This window comes from Sceloporus occidentalis, unplaced genomic scaffold (genome assembly GCF_023333645.1).
Source record: "Sceloporus occidentalis isolate IW3139 unplaced genomic scaffold, rSceOcc1.0.p SCAF_3, whole genome shotgun sequence".
Classification (NCBI taxonomy): Eukaryota; Metazoa; Chordata; class Lepidosauria; order Squamata; family Phrynosomatidae; genus Sceloporus; species Sceloporus occidentalis.
This window is the reverse complement of record NW_028316983.1, coordinates 29,651,186-29,669,215: the sequence shown is the minus strand read 5'-3', so window position 1 is coordinate 29,669,215 and position 18,030 is coordinate 29,651,186.

Here is an 18,030-nt window from a genome sequence, read left to right as displayed (position 1 = left end):
TGCCAGCTCCTGACTTGAGAAATCCCTTCAATTTGTCAGTGTCTCCTCCCATTATAAGGAATAAAACTGAGGAGATTTCACTTGTTTTTTTACCTTCAACTGGCCATCCCTGTTGGGAAGCTAGCTTTATCTCTATCAACAGCAGTGTATGCAGAAGTCACCTTGCTTCTTGCTGTTTTTCTGCTTGCTATATTCACTCTCAGTCTCATTCCTTCTCCTTTTAATTTCCATCACCTCTCACTTACCAGAAATAGCTTGACCAACTGGGAACAAGGGAAAATGGACTGAGCCCTTTCTCAAAAGAGAATAAGAGACAGGCACAGCTTCACCATGCCTAGTCCCAGAGGCAGATGAAGGGCCCTCCCTCCATTCCGGCTGCCACTGTCTTGGCCTTGGAGGGAGAGGAGAATTGGCAGTATCTGCTGGACCTGATCTCCTTCCCTAATTACTATTCCCTTCTCTTTTTGTCCCATGTCTTTTTAGATTGTAAGCCTGAGGGCAGGGAACTGTGAAACTAGCAATCTGTAAACTGCTCATAAGAGCCTTTGTGGCTGAACAGTGGGGTATAAATACACTCATCCCTCCATGTTTGTGGCTTTGACTTAATATGTTCTCTTGAGGAATACCTAGGTCCTCCAATGCAACTCTGTGGTCAACTTTAACCAAGCATCACCCTGAAGGACCTAGAGCTTCCTAGAGAGAACACTCCACTGGGCATTTGGAGCTCCTCCAGTGCAGTTCTATGGTCAATATCTGGCAGATGTTGACCACAGAGTTGCACTGGAGGACCTAGAGATTCCCAGAGAGGTGTTCTCTTAGTGCTTTTGTTATTTGCAGTGTTTCCACATTCACGGGGGTCCAGTGCCCCTAAACCCAGAGAATGTGGATAAAACCTATCTATTTCTATGGATCACTTCACTCTGTTAAACAAGAGAGTCACTAGACAGTTGGGCAGATTTGAGAAGAGCAGTGCACACAGACTGACTGATCCCCACTAATACTGATTCAATCTGGCCTTAACAATCAGTTTGAAAGATTCCTTAGCTGACTCAGAGCAATGTTTTATGCTTTGTACAACATAATTATAGTTCTGGATATGACAGTAGGCTGTTCACCTGAAGTCACTAACAATTTCCTTTGGGTAAACAAAGTTCCACCCGACTACGGCAGGCACCTTCCTTTTTCCTTTCAGAGCTACAGCTCTTCATATGTATCCCATGCAGACACATAGATATCATTTATGTCCCATCGTAAGAGTTCTCAAGGCAGAAGTCTTCAGGAATAGCTGATCTCCTGCTAGTGTCTCTTCCACTGCTGTTGCTGTCCAGCAGCTGTTTTTAGCACTCTATAGGCAACTGAGCACAAAAGCTAGAACCATACAAGCACTGCATCCTCTGTCTTCGCCATGTGCGGCTGTGAAATTGGTGTGAGTTAAGAATTAAGAATGAGATGTATTGGTTGGAGGATTTTAGGTACAAGAATAAGTGAGAGGGGTGTATGCTATGAGGAGATGATGCATGCCATGATCTGACTCAGGACTGTGTTATGATTAGATGTTTTTGTTCTGGTTTTGTTTGTTGTTGTTTTTAATTAATAAAGATAACTAATAAAAAAGAAAGAAGGAATCCAGTCTGACATCACTTTAACTGCCATGGTCCAATGCTATGGGATTCTGGGAAATGTAGTTCGTTGTGGCACCAGAGCTCTCTGACAGAGGAGGCTAAATGACTCACAAAACTACAGTTCCCAGAAGCGGGGCCAAACCGGGCGACTTCTCCAGTGTGGACGCAGCCTCTTCCTCTACTCACCGCAGTCCCTCCGCCGCCGCCGCCGCCGCCGCCGCTACACTCGAAGGAAACGTTTCCAGAGGAAGGAGGAGGAGGAAAGATTTAAAAAAACCGTCATGACCCCGCGACCCGGAAGCACTGCCTCGCGTTGCTAAGCGCCCGCTTCACCCGACGGATCTAACTGAGCATGCGCAAGAATCCCCCCAAACGGAAGACACTCATTCTTACTTTAATTCCTGTTGCATTGTGGGATTTGCAGTCGAGGGGAGGGGCGTTTAGAATTCTCAGCCAAAGAGCACGCAGGCCTCACTGGACTACAAATCCCACAATGCAACAGGAGGCAGCGACGTCAAAGGGATGCAGTCTCTGTAGTTCTGAAGCGATAATTCCGGCTCCCCGATGGAAGGAAAGGTGGAAAGATGCTTCTCTTCACCAAAAAAGCAAAGGCTCTGCACAAGTCCTTTCTCCTGTTGTTGAAATCTGTTTGTAATGTAATATATAGAATGGAAGTTATATTACAGTATGTATATATATATATATATATATATATATATAATTGTATCCTCTGAGGCTGAGAGAGTGTGACTTGCCTAAGGTTTACATGGTGTGTTTATATGGCTGACCCAGGATTCGAATCCTGGTCTGCAGAGTCTGTAGTCCAACACTCAACCAGTACAAGGACATAGCCATTAAACACCTATTGCAGACATTACCACTATAGTCTTATAGCGCTGATATTCCAGTTTTCGTGCTCTGGCTGCCTCCTGTGGCATTCTGGGATTTGCAGTTGAGGGAAGGGCGTTTTGAACTCTCAGCCAACTACAAACTCCAGAATGCAACAGAAGGCAGCCAGAGCAGTAAATATAGAATAGCAGCACTAGAAGAATGTAGTGCAGTAATATCCTGTGTCTAAAAAAAAGAGCACACTCACTGCACATCTTTTTACCCGCAACCAGCTAAAGGCTAAAAGCTACTACAGTCATCCTTCCATATTTGCGGATTTGATTATTTACAGATTTCATTAATATGTTCTCTCTAGGACTGTCTAGGTCCTCCAGTGCACCTCTGTGGTCAATTTTAACTAAAAGTTGCACTGAAAGACCATTTGTAGCTACTCCAGTGCCATTCTATGGTCAGTGTATGTTGGACATTGACCACAGAGTTGCACTGGAGGACCTAGAGATTCCTAGAGAGGTGTCCTCTCAGGTAAAAACAGTGTTTTTGTTATTTGCGGTTTTTCCATATTCATAGAATCATAGAGTTGGAAGAGACCGCAAGGGCCATCCAGTCCAACCCCCTGCCATGCAGGAAATCCAAATCAAAGCATCCCTGACAGATGGCCATCCAGCCTCTGTTTAAAGACCTCCAAGGAAGGAGACTCTATCACCTTCCGAGGAAGTGCATTCCACTGCCGAACAGCCCTTACTGTCAGGAAGTTCCTCCTAATGTTGAGGTGGAATCTCTTTTCCTGTAGCTTGCATCCATTGTTCCGGGTCCTGTTCTCTGGAGCAGCAGAAAACAAGCTTGCTCCCTCCTCAATATGACATCCTTTCAAATATTTAAACAGGGCTATCATATCACCTCTTAACCTTCTCTTCTCCAGGCTAAACATCCCCAGCTCCCTAAGTCGTTCCTCATAGGGCATGGTTTCCAGACCCTTCACCATTTTTGTCACCCTCCTTTGGACACGCTCCAGTTTCTCAATGTCCTTTCTGAATTGTGGCGCCCAGAACTGGACACAATATTCTAGGTGGAGCCTGACTAAAGCAGAATACAGTGGCACTATTACTTCTCTTGATCTAGACACTATACTTCTATTGATGCAGCCTAAAATAGCATTGGCCTTTTTAGCTGCCGCATCACACTGTTCACTCATGTTCAACTTGTGGTCCACTTGGACTCCTAGATCCCTTTCACACGTAGTTTCATTCAGCCAGGTATCACCCATCCTATATCTGTGCATTTTATTTTTCCGCCCTAAGTGCAATACCTTACATTTCTCCGTGTTGAATTTCATTTTGTTAGCTTTGGCCCAGCTTTCTAGTCTATTCAGGTCATTTTGAATCTTGATCCTGTCCTCTGGGGTATTAGCTATTCCCCCTAATTTGGTGTCATCTGCAAATTTGATAAGTATGCTCCCAATTCTGTCATCCAGGTCATTGATAAAGATGTTGAATAGCACTGGGCCCAGGACAGAGCCCTGTGGGACCCCACTGGTCACTTCTCTCCAGGATGAAAAGGAGCCATTGTTGAGCACCCTTTGCTTTCGGTCGGTCAACCAATTACAAATCCATGTAACAGTTACCTTGTCTAGCCCACATTTTACAAGCTTGTTTGCAAGAATGTCATGGGAAACCTTGTCAAAGGCCTTACTGAAATCAAGATATACTATATCCACAGCATTCCCTTCATCTACCAAGCTGGTAATTTTATCAAAGAAAGAGATTAGATTTGTCTGGCATGACTTGTTTCTCTGAAACCCATGTTGACTTTTTGTGATTATGGCATTGCCTTCTAGATGTTCACAGACTCTCTGTTTAATGATCTGCTCCAGAATCTTTCCTAGAACTGATGTCAGACTAACTGGACGATAATTGTTGGGATCCTCTTTTTTCCCCCTTTTTGAAGATGGGGACGTTTGCCCTTCGCCAGTCTGCTGGGATCTCTCCTGTTCTCCAGGAGTTTTCAAATATGATTGCCAATGGCTCCGATATTACTTTTGCCAGTTCTTTTAATACCCTTGGATGGAGTTCATCTGGTCCCGGAGACTTAAATTCATTTAGATTAACAAGGTGTTCCTCTACTATCTCTTTACTTATTCTGTGCTGAAATTCCCCTATTCTGTCCTCTGCTCCATTATCCTCAGGTTGAGCACCCTTTGCTTTTTCTGAGAAGACTGAGGCAAAGAAGGTGTTGAGTAATTCTGCCTTTTCTCTATCTCCTGTTAGCATTTTGCCATCTTCTCCACGCAGTGGCCCTACCATTTCCCTTCTTCTTCCTTTTGCTGCGGACATATCCAAAAAAGCCCTTTTTGTTGTCTTTAACCTCTCTAGCAAGTTCATTCTGTGCTTTAGCTTTTCTGACTATACCCCTACACATGCCTGCTATTTCTTTGAATTCCTTTTTCGTGATTTCCCCCTTTTTCCATTTCTTATACATGTTCCGTTTCAAACTTAGCTCGGTTAAAAGTTCCTTAGTCATCCATCCTGGTTTCTTGAGACTTCTCCCGTTTTTCTTTCTCACTGGAACTGTTTGAAATTGTGCCTTCAGTATCTCCCTTTTGAGAAATTCCCATCCGTCCTGAATTCCTTTATCTTTTAGTACTTCTGACCATGGAATCGCCCTCAATACTTCTCTAAGTTTACTGAAATCCACTCTCCTAAAGTCTAGAATGTGTGTTTGACTATGCCTGGCTTCTCCTTTCTATTGTATAACAAACTCCAGGAGAACATGGTCACTTCCACCTAATGATCCCATCACTTGCACCCCATTAACCAAGTCATCCTTGTTGGTTAGGATCAGATCTAAAATAGCTGACCCTCTTGTTGCCTCTTCCACCTTTTGGACCATGAAATTGTCTTCCAGGCATGTGAGGAATTTGCTAGACCTTGAGGATTTTGCTGAGTTTGACTTCCAGCAAATATCAGGATAGTTGAAGTCGCCCATCACTACTACATCTCTCCTTTCTGAGTGTGTGGTCATCTGTTCTAGAACGGTATCATCCAATTCCTCAGTCTGACTTGGGGGTCTGTAGTAGACTCCCACAATAATATCCTTGTTGTTTCCCTCCACTTTAATTTTTATCCAGATGCTCTCCACCTGGCTGCCAGTATTGATGTCCTGGATCTCTTCACTGGTGTAAATATCTCTGACATATAGTGCTATTCCTCCTCCTTTCCTGTTTGGCCTATTTCTCTTAAAAAGGTTATACCTCTCTATTTCCACATTCCAATTATTGCCTCAGATGCTGCTGCCGAATAACCACAGGAGACCGTGTTGGAGGAAAGGCCACAACTTTATTAAGCAAACCATTGGTAGGGTTGGCACAAAGCATGAGGTCAGGATCTGCGAAATCAAACAACCCCACGTTTGTCTGATTAACCACAACCTGGCACCCACCAGGCATTGGGATGACCTAGGGGCTAATGAACACCGTATGACCGCATCTCTGCCATGCGTTCACATATTTGCTAAGCCCCTAGTCACCGGGAGGCGCTCTCGCGTTATGGCCCCTGCAATGGCCATACGCCTGCCCTATTCGCCCCCGGGTCCCGACTGACTCCCAAACCAGAGCTCCGTAGCCCTGGTACCACACCGTGCAGATCCTGGCCTATGCTGCCGCCCCAAAGTTGTGACAAAAAACCCAAACCCAAGCGGTGGGTGGGTGGGAGAAGGCTCAGCTCCTCCTCCCTTCCTGCTTGGCTCCTAACCATCCGGAGCCAAGCGCCGACTGAGGGCCGGGGCTGGCAGCATGGCCTATATAGGCCTAAGCCCCGCCCTCAGTACCACCTGACCAGGAGACTCCTCCTCCAGGGCAGCTGAACCAATCATCTGCCCTGGAGGACCGGAACTCCCGGTCACCGAGCCCAGCTCCCAGAGCATCGCGGGGCGGAAGGGCCTCCCTTTCGCCCCGCGCACCAATAGGGAGCTGGGGCAAGCCCCAGAGCACTCTGGGGCTTGTAGTCGTTCGCTGCGTCTAGCGGCAAAGCGGTCAGCCCGCCGAGCCGGGCAACCGCTTTTAAGACTCATCCCACCAGGTTTCGGTGATGCCTATTATATCATATTTGCTTTGTTGTACTAGGAATTCGAGTTCATCTTGCTTATTTCCCATGCTCTGTGCATTAGTGTAGAGACATCGCAGATCACGGGCCCCATTTACTTGCTGCTTGTGCAAGTTTTTTTGCCTCCAACTGTTGGTTCCTTGCACTTTTTTTCTTGTTTTCTCTATGTCAGTTTGACTATTTTCACCATCCCTTTCACCTTCCTTAATATTGTCTCCCTTCCCCACGGAACTCAGTTTAAAGCCCTCCTGATCAAGTTCTTGAGACTGTTGGCAAAAACATTTCTTCCAACTGGCGTGAGATGCAACCCATCTGTTGCAAGAATTCACGGGGGTCTTGTTCCCCTAACCCTAGAGAATATGGAGGAACAACTGTATAAGTAAGAAGGTCTTTGCCTATACTCTCCTCACCCAAAAGAAGCAGAGAGGAGGCCAACTGGGCCTTTCTTGAGAGGGAGTTTCCTACCTTAGAAACTGCTGCCAGGAAGGCTTTCTCCCCTGTTGTCACCAAACAAGCCTGGAAGGGTGACAGGATGGAGAGAAACCTCCATTCTGAGATTCATAGAGGCACATATGGCAAAACATGACTTTCAGATAGTTTTGATCTTAGCTATATAAGGCTTTATAAGCACAGTTTTGAACTGTATCCAGAAACGGACCTGCAGCTTTTCTTCTCACCATGCTATTAGCAGAAAACATCACAGACCTGAACAACTGCTAAGGAAGATCAAGGTGGAAAAGTGCAAAGGCAGGCATACTGTAGAACATAAAGAAAATAAAAATTGTAGAGAATCTGCACAAATTCAACCTAGACAATGAGGAAACAGAAATAGTAGAAGAGTTCTCACATCTAGGATCAAACACTGATCAGAAAAGGGATTGCAATCAAGAAACCAGAAGAAGACTAAGATTGGGGAGAGCAGCTATGAAAGAACTAGAAAATATGCCAAAGTGAAGATATTACAATTGAGCATGAAAGTTAGACTCATACAAACCATTGTATTCTGTTTTACCATGTATAGATGTTGGAGCTGGATAGTTAAGAAAGTAGATAGGAAGAAAATCAATTCATTTGAGGTGTGGTGCAGCCGTGCTGAGGATATCATGGATAGCCAAAAAGACAAACAAATGGGTCCTCGAACGAATCAAGCTGGAAATCTCCCTGGAAGCCAACATGACAAAATTGAGGCTGTTGTACTTTGAACACATCATGACAAAGGAAAGACTCATTGGAAAAAACCCAATAATGCTGGGAAAGGTGGAGGGAAGTAGAGAGGAAGGCCAGATGCTAGATGGATGGACTCTATTAAGGAGGTCATGGGTAAGAATTTGCAGGAACTAAGCAGAGCGGTGGAGGACAGGGAGTCTTGGAGATGTCTCATCCGCAGGGTCTCCATGGGTCGAGATCGACTTGAGGGCAGTTAACAACAACAACAACAACAGCTTTTCTTACCATTGAACAGACTTTTTAAAAAAATAGAGAAAGAAGAGAAGCAACTTGCAGCCCACCTACAGCCCACAATCTTTTCTAGAAAGCTGGAGAATTTCCAGAAGCAGATGTGGGAGGAATGTGTCTGCATTAAAGGAATTCCTGTTGTACAAGCAGCCATTTGCTCAAAGAGTACAGAATTTTGCCCTTTAGTTCCGCCAGAAATGTTATGCCTACAATGGTGACTCTTTCCAATTTTATGCTTGTTGAAATTTGTAAGTAACGGAACAGTTACAAGATACTTGAAAATGTAGACGTGAATTTTTAATAGCAGTGTAGCTGACCTTTTCAAACAATAGAAAGTGTGAAAATTGCTATCAAAATCAGAAAGGTTACAGAAAATATAGAAGCTTGAAGCATCTTGTTACGCAGGCAACTGATCAAAAGGTTCCAATTAAAACCAAATTATTACAAGAATCTTGGAATCTGATCTCATTCTACATGACAAATCATCTCTCACTGATAAAAATATGTCTGAGTGGTTGAACTAATTTAAGATTTAGCATAATATGCTTGAACTCAAAGGTGTTTTTATGAGGACACATAAAAAACACCTCGAATAATTCCTCTGATCTTTCCATTGCAACTGAAATTATTAAAACTATAATGGCTTATTTTCTCTCAGTAGGGATGAATGGATGAAGATTGGTGATTGATCTGTCCATGCACTTCAAGTATCTTGTCAGGAGAGGGAGCCAAATACACTTTCAAATTAAAGCACCCCCCCCCCCCCCAATAATCTTAAACACAAGTCTCCAATAGGATAGATTTCAGCTCACTTTTAGGCCTTAAGGTTTTGTAAGTTCATCCAAAAATGCTGAATGCATACAGTCATAATGTCAAGTTAGAAAGAAAAATAAGGGCCACAAGAACATTTCTTGTTATGTGCCTTCAAGTAATTTCTCACTTAAGGTGACCCTGAGGCAATCGAGGCGTTGTGCTTGGAGTGTTGTCAGGGACGTAGCCAGGATTTTAGGAGGGGGGGGGGTCCAGACTAAGTGCCACCATTATAATGGGGCTTGGGCGCAGTGGCACACACCATTCATTTTTCTAATGGAGGGGGGGGTCCGGACCCCAAGAACCCCCCCCCCCCCTTGGCTATGTCCCTGGTGTTGTACCACGACTCTGGAGACCAGGGTTCGAATCCCTAGTTGTCCATGAAGCAAGTTGCACTCTCAGCCTCAGGTGAACACAATGGCAAACCTCCTTGGAACAAACCTTGCCAAGAAAGCCCTGTGATAGGGTTGCCATAAGTTGGAAATGACTTGAAGGCACACAACGCAATCCTATCATAGGATTTTTGCTCATTCCATTATTCTGTTCATTTCTGCTGCCCTCTGCTGTTTATCCCCCTCTGGCTTCGATCTTTCTTCTCTCCCTTTGGGTTATCCCACCTACTACATGAAATTAGACCAAGGGCCACGTGGGTCCCTCATGCTCTAGGTTGACCATCCTTACTCTATCCTTTGTATCCCCTTCTCCAGGCCCTGGAATTGTGATACACTCCTTTGTAGCATGTTCTTTTGACTATTATGGCTAATAGCTGTTGCTAGAGTGCCTTCCTCTCCATGAATGTGATTATTCCCATTTCATCTTGCTGATGTGAATTTTGTGATCTAATTATTCACAGGGGGAAGAAGTGCTTGCCTTTGGATGTTTCTATACTGTAGAAATAATGTAGTTTGACACCACTTTAACTGCCGTGGCTCCATCACAAGGAATCTTGGGATTTTTACTTTGGTGAGGCACCAGCTATCTTTGGCAGAGAAGGCTAAAGACCTTGTAAAACTATGAGCCCCAGGATTCCATAGGACAGAGCTACAGCACATAAAGTGGTGTCAAAGCACATTATTTCTATAGTGCAAACCCACCTTCCAGTAAAATGTATCTCAGTTTGCGGATGTCCCGCAGTTCTAGTATAAAGGGAAGTGCAGGGTGACATTATGCAAGTGACTGGACTTCCTGGGAGGTTGCACATGGATGTAGGCTTGCCATATCCTGTGGGCGGGACTTTCCTGGTTTTGGGCGGGTCCGCACGGTCCCGCCCCGGGTTGGCCCCGCCCCCGGGATTTCCCCCGCCCCCGGGCTTTGTTGCAAAGTCTGCAACAGCGGTGGCGGGGGAAAGAGAGAGAGGCCTCTGTAGGCCTCTCTCCTTTGGTGGGGGGGGCATCCCTCCCCTCTTTGGCTCCGCTGGAGCTGAGGGAGGGAAAGAAGCCTCGCCTGCCGAGGCCAGACTTCTTTCCCCGCCTGATCTCTGCTGGCAAAAACGGAGCCCAGGGGGGAAAGAAAGCCTCCCTGGGGGTGGATTCCTTCTCCGCCTGGGCTGCTTCCAACGGAGCCCAGGCGGAGAAGGAATCCTCCCCTCAGCGAGGCTCTTTTTCAAATGTAGGACCAAAAAAAAGGTCCTACATTTGAAAATTTTGTCCTACATTTGTCCCGGTTTGGAGGTCTGGACCAATGGCAACCCTACATGGGTGGGGTCCTATTCTGGGTTGTGTGAGTTCTGTGGTGCTGAAATAAAAATATGCAAGCATTTGAGTGTTGCCCCAAATAGTCAATTAGGTGGTCCTCATTTGGGGGATAGGTTAACAGGGTTAATAGAGTGAAGGAGAATACTCTTGGAAATTTTCCTCAGGTTCCCAAAGGAGAGGGAAAGATAGTCTTTTGCTAGTCACATATTGACTTGTTAATGTTCTGAGTCAGCAGCTGCCCAGCATCCTTTGGTGTGGTACGCTGGGTTCTTATGGCCCTGGGACACTGCCCTGGAAACCCAAGAGAACTCCAAACTTTTCCAAAACATGACAGCAGCAACCAGCAGACTCATTTATTGACCACAGAAAGGTTTTTTGAGTGCCACATTGATCCAAGACTTGACTTGGTGGCAGCCCTGCCTCCTCCCTTTAAATAATCAAGATCTTTTAATGGGGTATTCTGAGTCACCTCAAACAAACTCACAGATGTTTTAGCTTTTCTTAGAGGGTCCTTTTTTGGCACCATGCTGTGCTTAAAAAACAACACATAATTTCTTCAAATATCTTTGCAAATATACTTGTGTACTCATCTGCGAGTCACATAGCAACCACATTTTTATTCCACCAATGAGAACATCCTATAAAAATACCTAAAGTAATTTAACTGTTCTGTTTTCTTTCTCATTTTTTATGTCACCAAAAGAGATCCAAAAAGATTTACAGTCTTGTAACTTTGGGGATTCATGTTTATGGTCATTAATGACTAAATGTGACCCTAAAAAACTGTCTCTTAAGCAGCACCTTAACCATAGGGTTTCCAAGGCACTGCAGATTGGGATAGAGGGAAATTATGATGGCTGTCCTCTTATAGTTGCAGGGTGCATTGAGAAAAACAGTTGTGGCAGGACCTCCAAGCTGCCTGTCTCAATGCCCCCTGCAACAAGCAGCACACCATACTTATCATTTCCTAGCAACAGAGTTTGCGGCACCTTGAAAACCCTTTGGTTGGTTATTGATTTGTTTATTTAAAAATGAACTAGAAAAAGAAAGAGAGAGATTCAAAAGTCTCAACCAAGAAACAGTTCATTAAGTTGATAGACCACTGAAATCAGTGGGCCTTGAAAAACGATGCGTTTGGGTGGTGGCGGAAGATGGACTATTAAGAGTCCAGCATGGTGATTAGCACACTTGATGATATTCAAATCATGTATGGAATGTGTCAACGATCCCCTGTTCAATTGCACACAACTAGAAGGATTAGGAGAAGTTTCACAGTTCAAATCTGTGACTGTAACACTAATCAATAGCTCTTCTTATAGATCAAAGAATCTAGGTAGCAGTCAGGCTTATAGACCACTAGCACATCGTTCTTGTACATCAGAAAAGCTGAACAGTGATCAAAAGTGTATACCAGCAGAAAACCATGTCAAGGAAGGCCTATTTTTAATCAGGTCTTTTGGTGAACTGATCAATGGCCTTCTTGAAATCCAGTTAAGTTCCTTTGCAGTCAGACTGCTGTACCACAACTTTCAAGTCTTGCCAGAAATTTTTGGTATTTGACAAAGATGTCCTGAAATATTCAGGACTTTATTTTTAAACCACTCCGTTGTTACTTTGGTTGTGTGGATAGCATCATTGTCCTGTTGGAAGATGAACCTCCACCCCAGTCCCAGGTCCCTTGCAGACTGAAGCAGATTTGAAACTCTTCAAACACAAAACGTGATCAAAACTGACATTAAAACTGGCATTAACCACCATGGTTCTTCCTCAAAGTAACTGTGACAAGGAGCTTTAAGGTTTGTTCTTGAGGGCACTGAGAATCATTTGATGGAGATGCATAGTCTAATACACAGAGTTGCAATTCCCAAGGCTCCTGGGAGTAACTGCAGGCCAGAACAATTGTATTACTTCCAAACCAATTGGCATTTGCTGGGTAGACATGCCCTTAGGTATCCCAAAATAAAAAAGTCTTTCATTGGGTGAAGAACTGGCCATTTCCCCATTTTGTCTGGCAAAAAGTTTTCTGAATTTCTAAACTTACATAACATTTTCACTGATACAACTAGCCAACTAGCCCTCCCTCCATAACTGTCATCTTTCGGCCTGTGAGGGAGAAAATAGGCTGGCTCAGCTCCATCAGGGCCAGCCTGAAGATAGAGAGCCCTCCCTCCGGTCCATCTGCCTTGGTCCAGGCCTCAGAGGGAGAGAAGAATGCTGGACCTGATCCCCTCCCCCCCTCACCATTCCCTTCTCCTTTTGTGTTGTGTCTTTTTAGATTGTAAGGCCTGAGGTCAGGGAACTGTCTATTATCCCCTCTGTTGTAAACCGCTCGGATTCCCATTGATTGGGCGGTATATAAATAAATCCTATTATTATTATTATTATTATTAACTAATGATCTTTCTTGCATCATTAAAATAGCAATTCTACTTTCTAAAACTGTGTCCAATGCTTACTTACTTTGGGATAAGTCTTGCTGGACTCAAGTGATTCTTACATGCATAGGATTATACTGTGTGGAAATCTTGTATCAATGGAGTCTTGAGTTTTTGGAGTCTTGCACTATCCAAATTATGATGATGATGATGATGATAATAATAATAATAATAATAATAATAATAATAATAATTTTTATTTATAGACCGCTATTCCGCAATGATCATAGCGGTGTACAGTAAAATTGCAGTATAATACAAAAAATTGCAAGGCCTCTCTCCCCCTAAAGATGGTGGTTGGAGGAGGGCTCTTTGTCTTCCAGGCCTGGCCTCTCTCCCCCTCAAGATGGTGGTTGGAGGAGGGCTCTGTCTTCCAGGCCTGGCCTCTCTCCCCCTCAAGATGGTGGTTGGAGGAGGGCTCTTTGTCTTCCAGGCCAGGCCTCTCTCCCCCTCAAGATGGTGGTTGGAGGAGGGCTCTTTGTCTTCCAGGCCAGGCCTCTCTCCCCCTCAAGATGGTGGTTGGAGGAGGGCTCTTTGTCTTCCAGGCCTGGCCTCTCTCCCCCTCAAGATGGTGGTTGGAGGAGGGCTCTTTGTCTTCCAGGCCTGGCCTCTCTCCCCCTCAAGATGGTGGTTGGAGGAGGGCTCTTTGTCTTCCAGGCCAGGCCTCTCTCCCCCTCAAGATGGTGGTTGGAGGAGTGCTCTTTGTCTTCCAGGCCTGGCCTCTCTCCCCCTCAAGATGGTGGTTGGAGGAGGGCTCTTTGTCTTCCAGGCCTGGCCTCTCTCCCCCTCAAGATGGTGGTTGGAGGAGGGCTCTTTGTCTTCCAGGCCAGGCCTCTCTCCCCCTCAAGATGGTGGTTGGAGGAGGGCTCTTTTTCTTCCAGGCCAGGCCTCTCTCCCCCTCAAGATGGTGGTTGGAGGAGGGCTCTTTTTCTTCCAGGCCAGGCCTCTCTCCCCCTCAAGATGGTGGTTGGAGGAGGGCTCTTTTTCTTCCAGGCCAGGCCTCTCTCCCCCTCAAGATGGTGGTTGGAGGAGGGCTCTGTCTTCCAGGCCTGGCCTCTCTCCCCCTCAAGATGGTCGTTGGAGGAGGGCTCTTTGTCTTCCAGGCCAGGCCTCTCTCCCCCTCAAGATGGTGGTTGGAGGAGGGCTCTTTTTCTTCCAGGCCTGGCCTCTCTCCCCCTCAAGATGGTGGTTGGAGGAGGGCTCTTTGTCTTCCAGGCCAGGCCTCTCTCCCCCTCAAGATGGTGGTTGGAGGAGGGCTCTTTTTCTTCCAGGCCAGGCCTCTCTCCCCCTCAAGATGGTGGTTGGAGGAGGGCTCTTTGTCTTCCAGGCCAGGCCTCTCTCCCCCTCAAGATGGTGGTTGGAGGAGGGCTCTTTGTCTTCCAGGCCTGGCCTCTCTCCCCCTCAAGATGGTGGTTGGAGGAGGGCTCTTTTTCTTCCAGGCCAGGCCTCTCTCCCCCTCAAGATGGTGGTTGGAGGAGGGCTCTTTGTCTTCCAGGCCAGGCCTCTCTCCCCCTCAAGATGGTGGTTGGAGGAGGGCTCTTTTTCTTCCAGGCCAGGCCTCTCTCCCCCTCAAGATGGTGGTTGGAGGAGGGCTCTTTGTCTTCCAGGCCAGGCCTCTCTCCCCCTCAAGATGGTGGTTGGAGGAGGGCTCTTTGTCTTCCAGGCCTGGCCTCTCTCCCCCTCAAGATGGTGGTTGGAGGAGGGCTCTTTTTCTTCCAGGCCAGGCCTCTCTCCCCCTCAAGATGGTGGTTGGAGGAGGGCTCTGTCTTCCAGGCCTGGCCTCTCTCCCCCTCAAGATGGTGGTTGGAGGAGGGCTCTTTTTCTTCCAGGCCAGGCCTCTCTCCCCCTCAAGATGGTGGTTGGAGGAGGGCTCTTTTTCTTCCAGGCCTGGCCTCTCTCCCCCTCAAGATGGTGGTTGGAGGAGGGCTCTTTGTCTTCCAGGCCAGGCCTCTCTCCCCCTCAAGATGGTGGTTGGAGGAGGGCTCTTTTTCTTCCAGGCCAGGCCTCTCTCCCCCTCAAGATGGTGGTTGGAGGAGGGCTCTTTTTCTTCCAGGCCTGGCCTCTCTCCCCCTCAAGATGGTGGTTGGAGGAGGGCTCTTTGTCTTCCAGGCCAGGCCTCTCTCCCCCTCAAGATGGTGGTTGGAGGAGGGCTCTTTTTCTTCCAGGCCAGGCCTCTCTCCCCCTCAAGATGGTGGTTGGAGGAGGGCTCTTTGTCTTCCAGGCCAGGCCTCTCTCCCCCTCAAGATGGTGGTTGGAGGAGGGCTCTTTTTCTTCCAGGCCAGGCCTCTCTCCCCCTCAAGATGGTGGTTGGAGGAGGGCTCTTTTTCTTCCAGGCCAGGCCTCTCTCCCCCTCAAGATGGTGGTTGGAGGAGGGCTCTGTCTTCCAGGCCTGGCCTCTCTCCCCCTCAAGATGGTCGTTGGAGGAGGGCTCTTTGTCTTCCAGGCCAGGCCTCTCTCCCCCTCAAGATGGTGGTTGGAGGAGGGCTCTTTTTCTTCCAGGCCTGGCCTCTCTCCCCCTCAAGATGGTGGTTGGAGGAGGGCTCTTTGTCTTCCAGGCCAGGCCTCTCTCCCCCTCAAGATGGTGGTTGGAGGAGGGCTCTTTTTCTTCCAGGCCAGGCCTCTCTCCCCCTCAAGATGGTGGTTGGAGGAGGGCTCTGTCTTCCAGGCCTGGCCTCTCTCCCCCTCAAGATGGTGGTTGGAGGAGGGCTCTTTGTCTTCCAGGCCAGGCCTCTCTCCCCCTCAAGATGGTGGTTGGAGGAGGGCTCTTTTTCTTCCAGGCCTGGCCTCTCTCCCCCTCAAGATGGTGGTTGGAGGAGGGCTCTTTGTCTTCCAGGCCAGGCCTCTCTCCCCCTCAAGATGGTGGTTGGAGGAGGGCTCTTTTTCTTCCAGGCCTGGCCTCTCTCCCCCTCAAGATGGTGGTTGGAGGAGGGCTCTTTGTCTTCCAGGCCAGGCCTCTCTCCCCCTCAAGATGGTGGTTGGAGGAGTGCTCTTTGTCTTCCAGGCCAGGCCTCTCTCCCCCTCAAGATGGTGGTTGGAGGAGGGCTCTTTTTCTTCCAGGCCTGGCCTCTCTCCCCCTCAAGATGGTGGTTGGAGGAGGGCTCTTTGTCTTCCAGGCCTGGCCTCTCTCCCCCTCAAGATGGTGGTTGGAGGAGGGCTCTTTTTCTTCCAGGCCAGGCCTCTCTCCCCCTCAAGATGGTGGTTGGAGGAGGGCTCTGTCTTCCAGGCCTGGCCTCTCTCCCCCTCAAGATGGTGGTTGGAGGAGGGCTCTTTGTCTTCCAGGCCAGGCCTCTCTCCCCCTCAAGATGGTGGTTGGAGGAGGGCTCTTTTTCTTCCAGGCCTGGCCTCTCTCCCCCTCAAGATGGTGGTTGGAGGAGGGCTCTTTGTCTTCCAGGCCAGGCCTCTCTCCCCCTCAAGATGGTGGTTGGAGGAGTGCTCTTTGTCTTCCAGGCCAGGCCTCTCTCCCCCTCAAGATGGTGGTTGGAGGAGGGCTCTTTTTCTTCCAGGCCTGGCCTCTCTCCCCCTCAAGATGGTGGTTGGAGGAGGGCTCTTTGTCTTCCAGGCCAGGCCTCTCTCCCCCTTTTAATGATCGCTTACAAGACCACCAAGACAGCTGTACAGCACCAATTTTATGCTTGTGTTTACTCAGAATTAAGAGTTAAAATAAACTTAAGATACAGAACAAGACAAGGGCCTAGATTCATATTGGTGACTTTCACAGGCATAATTGAACATTACACCTGCATATGCATTTTTTTTAAAATCATGGTGGATGGAGGAATTCAGGAACTTCATCTTCCATGACTCCCTCCTTGTACAATCTACCCGTTTTCAGCCTGGAAGTGCCTCCTAGCTATTCAAAGGCTATGGGAAGACATTGCAGGACAGAATAGATATTCTCTTGGACTACCCAGAGGTCCTCCAGAGGTCTGACAGGATGACATCTTCTTGTTGCAGTTCGCTGCAGGAACCCACCTGGCTGCTTCTGGCCCCCTTTCTCCATCCTAACCATTGAATGGTTGTGGGAAGGGGGCACCTGTCTGAAAACAGCTAGGTTTACACAGGGAGGGCGGGAAATCCATAACTAGAAGAATTGAATAATAGAGACCAACCACCTGCCATGCAGGAATACACATTAAAAGCACCCCCGACAGATGGCCATCCAGCCTCTGTTGAAAAACTCCAAAGAAGGAGACTCCACCACACGCTAAGGGAATGTGTTCCACTGTCGAACAGCTCGTACTGTCTCTTTTTTGTGTTGATGTAGAATCTTTTTTCCTGTAGTCTGAATCCATTGCTCCTGGTCCTGTTCTCTAGAATTGCAGAAAACAAACTTGCTCCATCTTCAATATAACATCCTTTCAAACAGCAAAAGCTTTAGACCCTGCCAGTGCGATGCAGAATAGAGGCCATGACCTTAGAATAAAGAATCCTCTTAGATAACATTACAAGGAAAACCCTAGATAAACTATAGCATTTCCTGCTCAGCATGAAGCCTATCTAGCAGACCATGGTAAACTTAGTTTGTGGGACGACAGCTCCTGGAATTTCCCAACTAACAAGGCCAATCTGGCCTGGGGATTCTGGTAGCTGTAGTGCAATAAATAAATTTCCCAAGCTCCGATACCCAGGGCAGTTCTGGGTCTTGCTCTGCTTGTCTTGGGATCTTAGCCAGGCCTCTGATCTCTGAGCAATGTATTTGAATTATTTTTATTGCCTGACTGTTATGTTTGTTCAGTTCAGTAACCTTTTTCTACACCCAGAACTATTTGAAGTAGTCCCCAGTTTGGCAGCATTATTCAAACCATCCACATCCTGGGATTGTCAAAAATTTACTGCTGATGATGGAGAAGCCATTTTTGAAAGGGAAGAGAAGAAAACCTGCCATAATTTTTCAAGGCATAGAATTTGACATACAAAGTGAAGATAATTAAATACAAACCAGCTCCAGCTGCCATTCATTTAGAGGACAATTTTTCCATATGCCCCAGAGAGACTGATGTATAGCCCAGTACGGTGAGCTATACTTTATAAAGACTTGACAAGTGAACAGAGCAAGAAAAAAATTTAA